This window comes from Salvelinus fontinalis, chromosome 9 (assembly GCF_029448725.1).
Source record: "Salvelinus fontinalis isolate EN_2023a chromosome 9, ASM2944872v1, whole genome shotgun sequence".
NCBI classification, from domain to species: Eukaryota; Metazoa; Chordata; class Actinopteri; order Salmoniformes; family Salmonidae; genus Salvelinus; species Salvelinus fontinalis.
The window spans coordinates 24,528,778-24,541,300 of NC_074673.1; the positions used below are offsets into that span (position 1 = coordinate 24,528,778).

At 43.2% G+C, this 12,523-nt stretch overlaps 1 non-coding gene and 1 pseudogene across 1 annotated transcript; one reads left to right on the plus strand and one right to left on the minus strand.

Moving 5' to 3' along the window:
- The window catches only part of LOC129861808 (DNA polymerase subunit gamma-1-like), a 22,044-nt pseudogene continuing 9,521 nt past the window's right edge, over positions 1-12,523 (plus strand).
- trnar-ucg (transfer RNA arginine (anticodon UCG)) lies at positions 1,256-1,328 on the minus strand. Its single transcript has one exon. It is a non-coding gene; the product is annotated as a tRNA-Arg (tRNA).

Here is a 12,523-nt window from a genome sequence, read left to right on the forward strand (position 1 = left end):
CAAGGTTGGAGTCGCCAGGAGGAAGGCATGGCCAGCCATTGAGAAATGTTTGTTGAAGTTTTCGATTATCACGGACTTATCAGTGGTGACCGTGTTACCTAGCCTCAGTGAAGTGGGCAGCTGGGAGGAGGTGCTCTTGTTTTCCATGGACTTTACAGTATCCCAGAACTTTTTGGAGTTAGAGCTACAGGATGCAAATTTCTGCTTGAAAAAGCTGGCCTTTGCTTTCCTGACTGACTGCGTGTATTGGTTCCTGACTTCCCTGAACAGTTGCATATTGCGGGGGCTCTTCGATGCTATTGCAGTTCGCCACAGGATGTTTTTGTGCTGGTCGAGGGCAGTCAGGTCTGGAGTGAACAAAGGGCTATATCTGTTCTTGGTTCTGCATTTTTTGAATGGAGCATGCTTGTCTAATATGGTGAGGAAGTAACTTTTAAAGAATGACCAGGCATCCTCAACTGACGGGATGAGGTCAATATCCTTCCAGGGTACCCGGGCCAGGTCGATTAGAAAGGCCTGCTCGCAGAAGTGTTTTAGGGAGCGTTTGACAGTGATGAGGGGTGGTCGTTTGGCCGCGGACCCGTGGCGGATACAGGCAATGAGGCAGTGATCGCTGAGATCTTGATTGAAGACAGCAGAGGTGTATTTGGAGGGCAAGTTGGTCAGGATAATGTCTATTAGGGTGCCCATGTTTACGGATTTAGGGTTGTACCTGGTGGGTTCCTTGATGATTTGAGTGAGATTGAGGGCATCAAGCTTAGATATAATAAACGTAAGGTGATTCTACTGGGCCTATCACCATCATGACTTTGTATCATGAATGTAGGCCTATCTAATTCGAGCAATGAAAGCCCAGTTGTGTTAATTCGTTCTGAGATTTTGTTATTGTTGTGTGCCTTCCTTCATGCAGAGGGTAATGGGAGGTATATTCTCAGTTTGAATGGACAGACTGACTCCTAGCGATGGTTTTCCATAAGATTTTTTTATATTTTTAAATCCTATTTTGGTTAAGGATAAAGGCCAAATCAATTGAATAGCCCAGCAAGTTTACTTTGCAAAGAGCATGAACTGCACAGAATGTCATAAAGAGATGGATTTTTCTATTCAGGAATAACTAAGAGACGAACATATCGTTGATTCCCATACTATATAGCCTGTTGTATGATTGTATCCGTGATCATCACATTGATTGACGAAGCAAGTTGTGCATGTTTAGGTCATTATCCGATTATCCGTCAATAATTTCCCAAAAAACCAACCCCGGCAGGACTCAAACCTGCAATCTTCTGATTCGAAGTCAGACACCTTATCCATTAGGCCACAAGGCCGATAAACATTTACTGAAAACACGCTATAATATTCGATATTATTATTACTTTTAGCCTGTGACTAATTGATTTGTTTAACATATTTTGGTCAAATACTGGCCATATACTTTGCAAAACATTCGCTTTATTTTACACGCTTCCGCAAGGGGAGGTCATCCCTGCCACTGGATATCGCTAGATACCTGGTGTCACGTTCCTGACCTGTTTTCTGTTGTTTTGTATGTGTGTGATGGTCAGGGCGTGAGTTTTGGGTGGGCAGTCTATGTTTTCTGTTTCTATGTTGGTTTTGGGTTGCCTGGTATGGCTCTTACTTAGAGGCAGGTGTTTTGCGTTTTCCTCTAATTGAGAGTCATATTAAGGTAGGTTGTTCTCACTGTTTGTTTGTGGGTGATTGTCGCTGTGTCTGTGTTTGTTGCACCACACGGTACTGTCTCGTCTCGTTCGGTCGTTCCTGTTCATGTGTTCTTCGTTTCATGTAAGTTCGTAGTTTAGGTCTGTCTAGTTCGTTTTGTTATTTTGTAAATTAGTCAAGTATATTTTGTGTCTGTTCTTCGTCTTGAAATAAAGTCATTATGTATTCACAACCCGCTGCGCCTTGGTCTACTAACTCACCGAAAGACAGTCGTTACACCTGGTCTGCTGCAATGTTTCACAATCCATGCCTGGAAATCCCGATAAACATTGTTTATATGTGTCACATTGATGCGAGTTGAGGATTGCAAAACGTTAGCTAGGAATTCTAGGGATATTTTTATTCTGTTGTAACACAGCATTCTGACCATTCTCTGCAATGCCGCTTGTAGTTATAGCAGTTTTCTAACGTAGGTCTATTCAGCAATCATCATGTTCTCATGTTGATGATCTTAAGATTACATTTAATGTTTATTGATTATTTTATGGCTTTTATTGGATGGTTTCGTTATGGTCACAAAGTTACATCCTGACTCTCTCTCCATTAAGGTTTTCATCATGCTCCTGACCAAAGTCCAAGGGGAGGAACAATTGACTGTCACGACTAGTGAGACAATTCTGTATCTTCGTCCCCTCTGGAGGCCTTTGTCCTATGGAGGACACTATGCCGCACCTCCTACTCCACCCAGAAGCACCATTCTCTCCAGGGCTCCCACCCCCCAGAAACCCGCCTGAACACCCTCAACATCCAGATGCTGTCCCAAAACCTCCAGGAGCATATCAACCGCCGCGCGGAGCAGGAGTACGAGGACGAGAAGGTGAAGCGGAGTATCAGGCACCTGCAGAGGCACCAGCTGTGGGGAAAGAGGTCTCTGCTCCCTGGCATGAAACTCCAGCTGCCCCACATGGAAGGGAAGGACATTGACGGCCACTTCCGCCTGCTGGCCCAAAAGCAGAGCCTGCCCTACCTGGAGGCTGCCAGTAAGCTTCAGCAGGCCCCGCTGCCGCCCATGCCCAAGGACTGGGTGTGGGAGGTGGGCTGGATGCGTTACGGGCCGGATGGGGAGGCCAGACGGGTGGATTTCCCAGACGAGGCAGGCCACACTGGCTTTGGCCGTGTCCCCCACTGCCTGGTGAGACTGAAAGAGAGGACCAAGACCCTCTACTGTGGGAGGGAGGGTTTTACGCTGGGCTGGAGGAAATTACTACTTTATTTCAGTACAGGAGAGTTTATATCACTTCTTAGTATTTGTAACTGTAAAATGATCTGTAAATGTAAAAATGATTCGTAAATGTAAAAAATACTGAAAGGCTTTTGTAGTGAGGTTAATAGATGGTGTATAATATTGTGTTGGGACTGGGCAGGAATGATTACAATTATTTAACAAGGACTATTTATTCTGAGCCGGAGTGGATTGCAGTTTCACTGAATACTCTGTATTCTATCATTCTGTTTCCTGACAGGTACTCTTGGTCCAGCAAGCATCTGATAGAGGAGAGATACTCCTGATCCAACCAGCTGATGCCTGCTGACCTCATCCCCTTGGAGACCCGGACCACTGATTGTGGACCACAATGTTAGCTTTGACCGATCTTACATCATGGAGCAGTACCTGCTGAAAGTTCACAGGGTTCCGGGGTCACGTTTTGAGGTGTACTTCATCCCTATTTAGTGTAATTAACAGTAATTTATGCTGGATTCACACTATAGGACCGAATGGAACCCTACTGTGCTGGCTCGGATATTTTATTTTCCCCAAGCTATCCCAGAATAGACAGACTTGGCTCGGTTGGGCCCAATAGTGTGAATCAGGCATTGGGGTCTTTGGAGTGGCTCATGCTCTGTCTTTAGTCTGGCTGTTTCCCATAGAGATAGAGGACTCATCTTTGTATCTGTGCCAGCGCCATTGAGGCAATATCCATATTGAAGTAGTACATTTTCTTCACTATTGGCTGATCCCCCGGTTGGACATGACTCCAACAGGCTAACCAGGAGGGATCAGACAATGAAGTTGGATGTCCAACACAGTTGACTACATTAAAATGGTGGAAGCCCTCAATGGCACTGCCCATGATAATACTGCCTTTTGGCCACTAAAAGTCTAATCTTATTAGTCACATGTGCCGAGTAGAACAGGTGTAGACCTTACAGTGAAATGCTTACTTAAGAGCCCCTAATCAACAATGCAGTTTAAAAAAATACGGATAAGAGAGCCCTTTATCAATCTCTGTGCTGTTTCCCAATCCTCAAGGATGCTTCCAGTGGAAGCAGGTAGGCAGCAGGTAGCTGCCTTGGATTGAAACACAGCCTCTGTATATGTTCTCTGTCCCACAGGGTTCGAAGGCTAGTTTCCTGGACACAATGAGTCTCCACATGGCCATCTCTGGTCTAACTGAGTTCCAGCTCACGCTGTGGCGGGGCCTCCAGGAGGTCAAAGAACACATGAAGAAAGTGGGTCGGCCTTGGCGGGAGGAAGGGTCCATGATCAGTACGCTCTGTCTTCTAGCCTCACGATTAGTAGAAGTACACAGAAAACTATTGATTTGCAATGGTTCCATACTTGTAGAAATGTTGCTGTTGCCGATCTATCAGTTAACAAGCTCATTCCTCAGCTCTCCTTCCCTTGATTGGCTTTGGTTATTTCCTTCCCGAAGTTACAAAATAAACTCAATGGTTAACAAATGGTTTTGAATGTTGTCGTGTTTGTATGTCTTTATTGGCCTTGGTGGAAGAGTGGGGTAACATCTGGTGCAGTCTATGAGGAGGAGATGCACTGCAGTACTTAATGCAGCTGGTGGCCACACCAGATACAGACTGTTACTTTTGATTTTGACCCCCCCCCCCCCCTTTGTTCAGGGACACATTATTCCACTTCTGTTAGTCACATGTCTGTGGAACTTGTCCAGTTTATGTCTCAGTTGTTGAATCTTATGTTCATTCAAATATTTACACATGTTAATAAGTTTGGTGAAAATAAAACGCAGTTGACAGAGGACGTTTCTTTTTTTGCTGAGTTTAGCTAGTTAGTGGTGAGTGCTTGTATGACAGACTACATGACCAAAACTATGTGGACTCCTGTTAGTCGAGCATCTTATTCCAAAATCATGGGCATTAATATGTACAATTGAAGTCAGAAGATTACATACACCTTAGCCAAATACATTTAAACTCAGTTTTTCACAATTCCTGACATTTAATCCTAGTAAATATTCCATGTCTTAGGTCAGTTAGGATCACCACTTTATTTTAAGAATGTGAAATGTCAGAATACTAGTTGAGAGAATGATTTATTTCAGCTTTTATTTCTTTCATCACATTCCCAGTGGGTCAAAAGTTTACATACACTCAATTAGTATTTGGTAGAATTGCCTTTAAATTGTTTAACTTGGGTCAAATGTTTTGAGTAGCCTTCCACAAGCTTCCCACAATAAGTTGGGTGAATTTTGGCCCATTCCTCCTGACAGAGCTGGTGTAACTGACACAGGTTTGTAGGCCTACTTGCTTGCACACGCTTTTTCAGTTCTGCCCACAAATCTTCTATAGGATTGAGGTCAGGGCTTTGTGATGGCCACTCCAATACCTTGACTTTGTTGACCTTAAGCCATGTTGCCACAACTTTGGAAGTATGCTTAGGGTCATTGTCCATTTGGAAGACCCATTTGCGACCAAGCTTTAACTTCCTGACTGATGTCTTGAGATGTTGCTTCAATATATCCATATAATTTTCCTTCCTCTTGATGCCATCTATTTTGTGAAGTGCACCAGTCCCTCCTGCAGCAAAGCACCCCACAACATGATGTTGCCACCCCGTGCTTCACGGTTGGGATGGTGTTCTTTGGCTTGCAAGCCTCCCCCTTTTTCCTCCAAACATAACAATGGTCATTATGGCCAAACAGTACTATTTTTGTTTCTTCAGACCAGAGGACATTTCTTCAAAAAGTACGATCTTTGTTCCCATGTGCAGTTGCAAACTGTAGTCTGGCTTTTTTATGGCGGTTTTGGAGCGGTGGCTTCTTCCTTGCTGAGCGGCCTTTCAGGTTATGTCGACATAGGACTCATTTTACTGTGGATAGAGATACTTTTGTACCTGTTTCCTCCAGCATCTTCACAAGGTCCTTTGCTGTTGTTCTGGGATTGATATGAACTTTTCGCACCAAAGTACTTTCATCTGTAGGAGACAGAACGCGTCTCGTTCATGAGCGGAATGAGAGCTGCGTGGTCCCATGGTGTTTATACTTGCGTACTATTGTTTGTACAGACGAACATGGTACCTTCAGGCGTTTGGAAATTGCCCCCAAGGATGAACCAGACTTGATTTCTTTTCATTTTCCCATGATGTCAAGCAAAGAGGCACTGAGTTTGAAGGTAGGCCTTGAAATACATCCACAGGTACAACTCCAATTTACTCAAATGATGTCAATTAGCCGATCAGAATCTTCTAAAGCCATGACATAATTTTCTGGAATTTTCCAAGCTGTTTAAAGGCACAATCAACTTAGTGTATGTAAACATCTGACCCACTGGAATTGTGATGCAGTGAATTCTAAGTGAAATAATCTGTCTGTAAACAATTGTTGGAAAAATTACTCGTGTCATGCACAAAGTAGATGTCCTAAGCGACATGCCAAAACTATAGTTTGTAAGAAATTTGTGGAGTGATTGAAAAACGAGTTTTAATGACTCCAACCTAAGTGTATTTAAACTTCCGACTTCAACTGTATGATATCATTTACTTAAAATAAAAAATAATGGATATAGCAATCGCAGAGTAGATTGCCCATCCTCTCCAAGTAGTTGTCAGGATGAAAATATATGGCCAAACCAAAGCATTAAAGAGCGACTGAACCGAAAAAACAAATTCTCTGGTGGAAAACAGCCTGTGTGGCATCAATATGAATTAAACATTTATTCTAGTGTCAAAATTGACTACAAAGTTAATAATTTTGGTCACAAAGTCAGTATATTCCAAAACTGAATTTTATGAGATCTGTGTAACTGAGAATGTCACAATTTACATGAGAGATGGGTTTTGATTTCAACCCTGCCCACACAGGACCACTGCCTGGCACAGTCTAATCACGGCCGGCAGTAATCAAATCATCTGGTTCACAGCTTCCCGTTGTGCTGCAGTGCACGCTATCCAACTCAGACATCCTCACATTCATGAGCTAACGTTAGCATCACAAACACAACTGTCATCAAAGATACTACTCTAGCTGTGGTGTTGTGCTGTCAGACCTAGGTCCCTACCACTAAGGAGGAGATTGCAGGGCGGTGCCCCAGTAGGGAGGCTCTGGAGAGGCTGAAGGAGACGGTTAGCTGGCTTCCCAAAAAGAAACAGCACCTGCCTGGACATCCTGGGTGAGCTAGGCTGGACTGGGCCCCTTGTGGAGCTCCATCTTGCTAAATGCTAACTAATATAGCACACTAACACCATGGTACAGATAACTGTGGCTGTGACATACATCAGGCAACACCTACTAATGTTATTTTCCCCATTTCACTCTTCAAATTCCCATTTGGGCTATTTCTCAATTTCTCTTTCCTTAATGCCTTGCATCCTTTCTCCTCGCCTCAAAATGCACTGGAGAAGAAGGTCTGTTGCGAGGGACACTAGGACTTTTTCCTATATGGTGAAAAGTGAGTCAAGGAAATCTCATTGAGAAAGGGCCATAGTCCATTCCTTCTTACTTTACCAGGTGGTATCGTAAGTTGTGTGTGAAGATGTCGGGGGAGGAGAGCTGGTCGCCGGGGGCCAGCCAAAGCAGGCTGGCGATGCGGGTGACTCCCAAGCTGATGGGGCTGACGTGGGACGGCTTCCCCCTGCACTGCACGGAGCAGCATGGCTGGGGCAACCTGGTAAATCTAGAGGCGAAAGGACACCAGCAGTATGATCTCTATTATTGAATCTCTTGATCCTCTCCCTGATAATACTTTGTTAGTTACTTTTGATGTTAAGTCGTTCTATACGAATATTCTACACAAGGGCGGTATTGAAGCTATGGAACCTGTTCTTCTGCAACGTGACCCTAATGAACTACCTTCCTTGGCACGCATTATAACGTTGTCTGAAATAGTACTGACACACAACTACTTCATGTTTCTAAATGATTTCTTTATTCAGACGAAGGGTACTGCTATGGGATCCCCCATGGCTCCTAACTTTGCTCATTTGTAAGTGGGTTACATGGAGAAACAGTCAATTTTCAATCCTCTCAAAAATGTTTTCTTGCCTAACATCATTATTTGGAAATGGTACATTGATGATATTTTTGTTCTTTGGAGGGGTGATGCAAAACAGCTCCAGGCATTCCATGCTTTTCTTAACTCTTGTTCTGAGCATCTGAGATTTACTATGCAATCTGACACACGTCAAATTAGTTTCCTTGATCTTCTGATCTTGTGTGAGGATAATGTTCTATACACTGATCTTTACAGGAAATCTACTGATCGTAATAGTTTGTTGAGGGACTAATAGTTGTCACCCGCTTCCCTTGAAAAGCAGTTTGCCCTACATCCAATTCTGTTGAATCAAAATAATTTGCAAAAAACAATCAGATTTCGACAGAAATATAGCTGAGACCCAAAGAAAATTCAAGGAGAGGGGGTACAAAAATGGTCAGATTAATACTGCTATTGAGAAAATTCAAAACAAACCTGATAAAGGAATTTGATTCCTATGTGTTCGTTAACCAATTTAATTATAACAATGCAAACACTCTGTCAGTTTATAAGAATTTGTAAGGTTCTTATTTGCATAAAATAGACAAAGACCAGTCACCAAATTACTCAATAGCGTTTTTTCTCGAGAGATCTCTACTCAAAAAAACATCTACATTAGTTTATATATCACACACAGCGTCATAGCTTTCTAAATGTCCCTCCTCTTCTTCGACAAGGACAAAGCTGACCAAAAGTCCATTCCAACACACTAACGCACGTACATTACACACTATATCTGGATTATCTCCTGAAGTCTCACCACAGTTTATTACCATTTAGCTGACAGTTCCAGTCCCCCCAGATACGGAAAACCTAGAGTGGCTCTTGCTGTCTTCTCTTATCTCCACAGAGCTATAGCTTGGTCGGTTCAAACATAGGTTAATGATCCACTTAGTTTTCTTTAGGCACACACAGACATTCCTTTCTTCCCATGTACATGCTACATAACCTTTTTCTTATGAACTAACATTATTTATCAATATAGAAAAACAGGGTAGAATTCAATTAGTTATAGTTCTAGTTAAATGTATACATCGTTTAGTCATTTATTCATAAAATTCATAACAACCGAGACATGATCTTTTTCAAGGACAGTCTCGCAAAAAGAAGCATTCATGCGTTCTAACTACCTGCTATTCGAAGTGCTCTGAAAAAATTAAGGGAATCGTTCACAAACATTGGCCCATTCTAAGATTCGATGACAGTATCAGTAAGGTGTTTTTGGACCCTCCCTTGGTCGTATTCTCGCGGGGCAGAAATCTCTGAGATCAATTGGTAAACTCTGATTTACCACTCCAAGATATCCCTGCACAGCGTATATTTGGGCCCCTACCAGATGGAAACTACAAGTGTAATGGCTGTGCTCAATGCAATGGAACTTACAAATGTAGATCCTTCAAACACCCCCAAACAGGGAAACAGATCCCAATCAAAGGTGTTATCGCGTGCTCCACTAAGGCAGTTATTTATCTTATAACTTGTTCTTGTGGTAAAAATAATGTGTGTAAAACAAAGCGCAAATTAAAAATACGAATCTCAGAGCATCGTAGCAACATTAGGTGCAAAAACTCGACTTATCCAGCTGCGGACCACTTTTTGGGAAGCAAACCACTCGATTTAGTCCCTTCGTTATATCGGCATCGAACATGTAACCCTCCCTGGAAGAGGGGGTGACCTCAACCATTTATTGTTAAAACGAAAGGCTGCCTGGATCTTTAATTTAAAGACCCTTGCTCCCTTCGGCCTCAACGTAGACTTTGATCTGAAGCCATTCTTGTGATTCTTGTGATTTTGCTATTGTAAATGTTTGTAGGCCTATGTAGCCAAATTTGATCTATGATCGTATGCTATCCTTTCATGTTTTTGGTATGTTATTTTTATATCTGAGAATTAACCAATGATATCAGGCCACACCCGGCCATGATTACAGACACCTGTGTGTGTCCTTTGACACTATATAAACTAGTCACTCCACCGTGTTTGTCATTATACCCTGATGAAGACAGCTTGTCTGTTGAAACGTTGGTTATTAGGTAGTTAAATGATTGCATCTGAGCTCCAAGAGTGTGGCTCTCCTTTAATTTTTCATGGGGCCTGGCTGCAGGGACAACATGATGGAACCCCAGGGGGAGGATGCCACGGAGTGTGTGCCCCATAGGTAGGTCAGAACAACAAACAGCTCAGGGACACGGGCACCAGGGGAAATGGAGACAAAAGACAAAGGCAGCACAGGGATGAGTCAATAAGCCAATAAGCATTACTGAATGAATTAGTTTTAATCAGTCAACCTATTTATTTGTTCTTCTTTTTAGCAGTACATCACTGGGTGTACCATACGTGCATCCACCAGAGGAAGTGTGTGTGTGTGTGTGTGTGTATATATATATATATATATATATATATATATATATATATATGTGTGTGTGTGTGTATGTATGTTTCTGTGACTTGCAGGGCCATCGAGAGTGTACAAAGTACAGTCATGGCCAAAAGTTTTGAGAATGACAGAAATATTAATTTCCACAAAGTTTGCTGCTTCAGTGTCTTTAGATATTTTTGTCAGATGTTACTATTGAATACTGAAGTATAATTACAAGCATTTCATAAGTGTCAAAGCCTTTTATTGACAATAACATGAAGTTGATGCAAAGAGTCAATATCTGCAGTGTTGACCCTTTTTCAAGACCTCTGCAATCCGCCCTGGCATGCTGTCAATTAACTTCTGGGCCACATCCTGACTGATGGCAGCCCATTCTTGCATAATCAATGCTTGGAGTTTGTGGGTTTTTGTTTGTCCACCTGCCTCTTGAGGATTGACCACAAATTCTCAATGGGATTGAGGTCTGGGGAGTTTCCTGGCCATGGACCCAAAATATCGATGTTTTGTTCTCTGAGCCACTTTTGCCTTATGGCAAGGTGCTCCATCATGCTGGAAAATGCATTGTTTGTCACCAAACTGTTCCTGGATGGTTGGGAGAAGTTGCTCTCGGAGGATGTGTTGGTACCATTCTTTATTCATGGCTGTGTTCTAAGGAAAAATTGTGAGTGAGCCCACTCCCATGGCTGAGAAGCAACCCCACACATGAATGGTCTCAGGATGCTTTACTGTTGGCATGACACAGGACTGATGGTAGCGCTCACCTTGTCTTCTCCGGACAAGCTTTTTTCCGGATGCCCCAAACAATCGGAAAGGGGATTCATCAGAGAAAATGACTTCACCCCAGTCCTCAGCAGTCCAATCTCTGTACCTTTTGCAGAATATCAGTCTGTCCCTGATGTTTTACCTGGAGAGAAGTGGCTTCTTTGCTGCCCTTCTTGACACCAGGCCATCCTCAAAGTCTTCGCCTCACTGTGCGTGCAGATGCACTCACACCTGCCTGCTGCCATTCCTGAGCAAGCTCTGTACTGGTGGTGCCCCGATCCCGCAGCTGAATCAACTTTAGGAGACGGTCCTGGCGCATGCTGGACTTTCTTGTGCGCCCTGAAGCCTTCTTCACAACAATTGAACCGCTCTCCTTGAAGTTCTTGATGATCCGATAAATGGTTGATTTAGGTGCAATCTTATTGGCAGCAATATCCTTGCCTGTGAAGCAAGGATTTTTGTGCAAAGCAATGATGACGGCACGTGTTTCCTTGCAGGTAACCATTATTGACAGAGGAAGAACAATGATTCCAAGCACCACCCTCCTTTTGAATCTTCCAGGCTGTTATTCTAACTCAATCAGCATGACAGAGTTATCTCCAGCCTTGTCCTCGTCAACACTCACACCTGTGTCAATGAGAGAATCACTGACATGATGTCAGCGGATCCTTTTGTGGCAGGGTTGAAATGCAGTGGAAACGTTTTTGGGGGATTCAGTTCATTTGCATGGCAAAGAGGGACTTTGCAATTAATTGCAATTAATCTGATCACTCTTCATAACATTCTGGCGTATATGCAAATTGCCATCATACAAACTGAGGCCCCAGCCTGTGAAAATTAATATTTGTGTCATTCTCAACTTTTGACCACGACTGTACTGTGAGCAGAAAGGTAAGGAGCAGCCTAGGTGATTGGATAACGGCCTCTGATGACCTCATGCTGACCGACAGCTCGCTGTGGCAGACGGTAAAACCCTGTCGCACAAGCGTGAACACAGGATTGGTCTGTCTTCATGACACCTCCTGGATGACCGTTTTTAATAGCTGGAATGTATACATTCAATGATAACTGTGTAATAAAGTGGTACACACAGAAAATGAACTGCCCATATCAACCAGGAATTCTGTGCAAATATCAAATATGCTCTTCTGTCAAATAGTTCAACAGGTGGTTGTCTTTCCTGTGCTGACCTGTAGGTGGAGTTGAGTCATCTTGAGAGTGTCAGAGGAGAATGGCGGCAGCGTGACGAAGACCAAGAGAAATGAGGTGAACTGTCCTCTCCATAGAGATGCGACGAGGGCACACCTCCTCTCTTTGACATTGATTGATTCTTGTGGCAAGTGCACCCTCTCTGTGTTTCCCAACCCTGGTCCTTGAGTACTCCCAACAGTACACATTTTTATTGTAACCCTGGACAAG